Here is a 5,777-nt window from a genome sequence, read left to right on the forward strand (position 1 = left end):
ATCGTGGGACTCGAGGAAGGATGGGTTACAGTATACACGAGTAGAGTAGTGAGAAACCATATGCAACTAAGTCATTATCTAAGACTCGATGAAACAGTCAAGTGAACCGTCACCTGAAGACTGGGGGAGTAACTATCCGAGGTATCCCTTTAGATGTCATTAGGGATTATATCAGTTGGGGCTTCAGGGATCACAAACATGCATCAAAATAATGCCACATAATTCATGCAATTAGAAATATTGTCTATGCAATCAAAGGCACGATTATGCAATCAGAGACACAGTTATGCAATCAGAGACACAGTTATCTAGCCAAAGACTCAACTTATGCAATCAGACGCAATTACCATTTTAGAGCCTTTTAAAAAGAGAGGAGCTGGTACCTCCACTTACTATTCGTTATATATAAGGCTCGAGAATAGTAGTTTGACTACTTTCAGACTCTTAATGTTCAGGAGTGACTACAAGTCACGAGTTACAATCAGAGCTCATAAATGGAATTACCTCTAAACCTATATCATATACCATTTCACTTAAAGTTAAGCCATTCCAAAGGAAATAAGAAATAGGCTTTACATGTACTAGTTTTCATCATATAGAAGACAAAAAGGCAATGACTCAGCTATTGCAGAAGTTCTAATATCCAGAAGTAAATGAGAGTATCGACTCATACTCAGGGCTTTACGAATGGATTGAATCCCAAATATCATGTACATATCATTTATAGCCTATATCTAAGACATGCCAAAAGAAAAGAAGAATAGCTCTACATATCTATTCCAAAAACACGCCAAAGGAAAGCTTCACATACCTTGTATGGACTTCTCTTAATCACATCCTCGTCGTTGTCCTTGAAACCCAGGAGAAGTTTTTCTAACCGGATTGAAATCGTGAGACAGTTCGGTTCTCTAGACCCATCTGCCGCCCTGGAGAAGGGGCGCGGTGTTGAAATTGTTGAACCGGAGAAATGAGTTGGAAAGGAGTGGAACGAAAGTGGCTTTTCAGCCTCCTGCAGGTCCCTTCATTCCCTCCGCGGATGAATCCTACTCTGTATTTTCCAGCGGACAGTCATTTGTCTAAAGAGAATAGACGTAAGCTTTCAAAAGCTTTTCGTATGAAGTTTACCTGGTCAATAAGAGGGGGGTACTTTCAATGAGAAGAATATCAGAGAGCCAGGGGTGGAACCAAAAATCAGTGCTAGCTCCATTTCCAATCCACCATTTTTAGCCTTTATCTGGAAAAAGCTGGAAGAAAGGCGAGAAAGAAAGGTTGCCTACTACTAATAAGGGCGGGTAAGAAAGAGAGGTGAGGTGACTAGCTTAGTAACGTCGGGAAGGCCTCCGTTGATTGTGTACGAACAAAATACGAATCCAAAGGCAGGGTAAGAAAGGGTTTAGCTAATGGAGATAGAGGATCTTCCAGTCCTAGAATAAGAAAGTAGCTTGTCTGCCGTACTGGCTGCTTCATTGAATGTGTCGATCTGCATATGAGAAATTGGATCCTAGAGCTGTGAGATGTGTCTTCACTGGTTATCCGACATCACAGCTTACCAATCCTACACTCCTTTCTTCTATGTCTGGTGGAGCTATTCCCAGACAGCCTGAGAGCTGAGTGAGGACCTTATTTGACATGCTTTTTTCCTTCCAAAGCGAATAGTGTAGAGGATGATAATGTACCTGGAGCCTGGGATCCGGCTGACGTAGAGGCCTATGCACTGTAATTATTCAAAATTAATTCATTGTTAAAACAATTTGACTATAAGAATTTTTGTCAATAATTCTTGTTGTATAGGTTTACGACGTGTAATTAAATAAAAAAAAGGCGAAATGATTTCCCTTTCAGTTGATTTTATTCAACGATTGACCAAAATATTAATAATAAATAAATAATAAAACTGAATAATTTTTTTTATTCAGTTTATTTAACATAGCAGTAATGCAAGTATTAACAACCTTAGACTTTTCAGCAACTTTGACTACCCACGAGTATTCATAACATTCATCCCTTCGCTCGCCTTCTCGACTAGTTCCTTAACTAGTTAAGGCATTAACGAAAATCGGGCAGCACCTCCCCTATAATGTGCCCTATCCGAAATACCAACCATGCCCTTAGAACCTGCATCCAACCAAAAATAGAACCAGCAGCTCATACATATACATATTACGACCAAAATTACACAATATAAACTCCAAACGGCTCGTCCGAAGTTACGATATCAAAAGAGGGTTTCTAGTTTCTATTTTGCGAAACCTTTAACCGTACGAAGCGTGGAATCATGTGGCTGCAAACAGAAGATACTAAACCTATTTTAGAACACATTTATACCCTGCAACACACACCACACAACCAGCAGCAGCCTCCAAACACACCACGCCTCACTTTGACTACAATTTAACTACGACGACTTCAATTTAGATTTTTTTCTTTCGCTGAGCATCCCCACGATTTTTTTCATACTTCCAGCAGTATAGAAGTTACATAATATGCTCCATAACAACCTTATAAAGTCCTAATTTAAAGGAGAAACCTTACCTTACTCGAAATTGGCCAAAACTCGCCAAAATTCGCCTCGGAAGTTTCTTAACATGCTGAAACTTTAGCGGACTGTTTGTATCTTTTTGGTGCTGCTCCGAATCGTAAATTTACGTTAATAACACCTCCATAGCATGTATAAACTCTCACAAAAATGTGGGAGAAGATAATCCAACCATACCTTAACAAACGGCTCTTCAAACGTGCTGAAAATTAACTTCGGAACTCCTCGACACGGCTGAAACTAAGGAGCTGTTTGCGTGACTTCTTGCTGCCCCAAATCCGAAATTTTCATTATTAAACACCGCTATATCACCGTAGGATACCTTAAATAATTAATTCACGAAACGAAATCGGGCCTTACCTTTTGTTTTGCTCAAACCCGTGGCTGCCCTCACTTGTTCTTCACGTTTCTCTTGTTGCTGCTTTGTTGCTGCTGGAAATTTGTGAATGAACTGAAGGTTTTTGGATACATATCAAATTATATAGGTGGTCCCAAGGGGTGACACGTGTCAGCCCCTAAGAGGGACACGTGTCCAGCTCCTATTGGGCCACCGTGTCCATGCAAGAAGGGTGGGGCTGCCACGTGGCAGTGGGGCCCACCTCCCCCAAGCAGCTGCATCACCTATTTGTCCCTAAGTAGGTGCATCACCTGCTTGCTTGAGGTGCTGCCATGTGTCGCTCCTCCATTGGCTGCCATGCGTCATCTTTTTCCCTTCCTCGCGGGTTCGTAATCTCGTCTTACTTTAAGAGCTCATGTAATCCGCACTACGTAAGCTTGGTATATCCTTAAGCAACTTAAGTGTATAAGACTCTTAACTTAGTGTCTTACGTAGGTAAATCGAGTCCTACGACTCATTTCTTAGCCTCCAACTCTTTCCGGATTCTTATGACTCTATCTCCAACCTCCCTTCTCGCGAGGTATCACAATCTTCTTTCCTTAGAGTTGTTTGATAGTGTTGTAGCTTATACGGCTCACATGATAGTGTCTAAGGAACTTAAGAAGACGTTCCGAGCTCAAGAGTGCGGGGTGTAACATCCTTCCCCCCTTTAGAACATTCGTCCCCGAATGTTGAATAAAACTTTCCTTAAGACTTTATACGGATCATAGGGAGATGCCTTTCTACTGGAATGACATACATTTTCATCTAAGTAATTAATATACGAGTTCCAAGACTGGGGCTATCCGTAGACATCGGGAATAGGTACGGACACTTGCGTTTTATGTCCTTCTCAACCTCCCAGTTTATGTCTTCACGATTCTTATTCCGCCATAGTACCTTGACGGAAGTTATGTCCTTAGTTCGCAACCCATTTAATCTGCTGATTCCGGATAGAGATAGGTTGCCCCTCGTAGGATAACTCCCTGTTACGTGGACCTCCTCTACGGGAAATATTCTGGGAGCGTCGTTCCTATTCTTACGGAGCATTGATCTATGAAAAATGAATGTATTGTTTCAAATCAGACGGTAAGTCCCACTCATAGGCAGCTTTATCTATTCTAAAAATGCTCTGCGAAGGATCAATGTATCCCCTTCTTGCTGACTTTAGGCTGCTAATCGATATCTTGTTTCGGAATAAGGTTTACTTCATCAATAATTTAGTGGGTCACATCTGGGCTTGTCCCTTAATCGAAGGGCAAAATGTCATACTAAGATTCATCTGGGTTCCTCAATCCCTTTCGAAATGATTTCCAGCAGTTAGCTGTAAATTGAACTTTTCTATCTGAGATAATAGATGTGGGGACTCCATGAAATCTTATTGTTTCCCTACTATGTCATTTCGCAGAACCCTCAGCTGAATATGCCTTCCTAACTGGAGGGGAACAGGTTGATTTTGTCAGCCCATCTACCATAGCCCGTATGAACTCCCAGTTCCTTAGAATGCGAGGTCAGCTCGTACTATAATACATATTAACTGCTTTCTACCTCAGAGTCGGGGTTTCCATTCCCTGAGATAGGCTATCAGACTGCTGATGCTTCTTTTAACTTAAGCTATTGTACAACTCCTCTTAATCAAACTTGTAATACCTTAGGTATGCTATCTTTCTCTTTTACTCAGATCTTTTCTCCAGTTTTCTTACCATACATCATATTGTAATCCTTACATAAATGTGTGTACGGACATAGAGCAGTCCAAAAAATTCCTTAGAGTTGCTATACTAGTGGCTTACCTCCTTTAGTCTAGGTCAAGGCTCCACTTTGTCTCTTGTCCTTAATACCGATTATATCTGAATAGTTCTGCCTCGAACCATCTTACACTTTTCTTGAATAGATTCTAAATATGGCAATCACATTGTTATTACTGACTTTCTTTTATCGAGTAATCATTTGACCTCGCTCTTAGTATGCCAATATTCATAAGCTGCACAACTATTTTTGTGCCATTTTCATGAGATGCGTTGTATTTCAGTCATAATCTTTTCTGCTCTTGGCTTACTCTATTCTATATGTGTCGTTGTACTAACCCGCTTTTATAATCTCTTTTTGTCATACTTGTTTTGTTCTCTTTCTCACTTTCCAGGGGGTCACCCATCCCAGTGCTACACTCATTCGAGCACGCTTAACTTCGGAGTTTTGACGAAATCCGGTGCATTAGTGTGAGTATGATTACGCCCATCCCTTATGGGGTCTCGTTTGAAGTTTAAGCGTTTCCACTTACATACGATAGCATTAGTTGATTTTCTCTTACGCTTGTACTTCTTTTGTCCACTTCCCCCCTTTTAGGGTGTACCTATGTCATTCTCCGTATATCTTTCAGCTATTTACACACGAATGATTCTATTCCAACATATTTAACGGGCTGTACCATATCTACATCTTCTGTTAAATCATCCTCACGTTAGGTTGCCTTTCTAGGAAACCCTAGCACAATCATAGGGTGCTGTAATATTTGGAATATCTCGAATCGAATCTCATCTAATGATTGATACTCGAGTAGTTTCCGTAATGTAGTACTGCACTCAAAGCCACATTCCATTCATCCCAATCAGTAATTAGCGAGGGCTCATAATTGGTGCACATTCCCCACTCGAGTGTACTTATACTTTAATGACTCATGTTTCGAGCTTCGTCATTATACTAACTTTATTCCAGTGGATACCACTAATCATTAGAGTGGAGTCACGTGTACACCATACTTCTTTACGCCTCATGAGCTTGCATCTTTTTTGTGTGCTTTAAGGCTCATTTCTAATCCTGCTTAAAACCATATCAATTTCGTGGTAGTAGGGGCCTTATCTTATT

The sequence above is a fragment of the Solanum dulcamara genome, chromosome 9, assembly GCF_947179165.1.
Source record: "Solanum dulcamara chromosome 9, daSolDulc1.2, whole genome shotgun sequence".
NCBI lineage: Eukaryota > Viridiplantae > Streptophyta > Magnoliopsida > Solanales > Solanaceae > Solanum > Solanum dulcamara.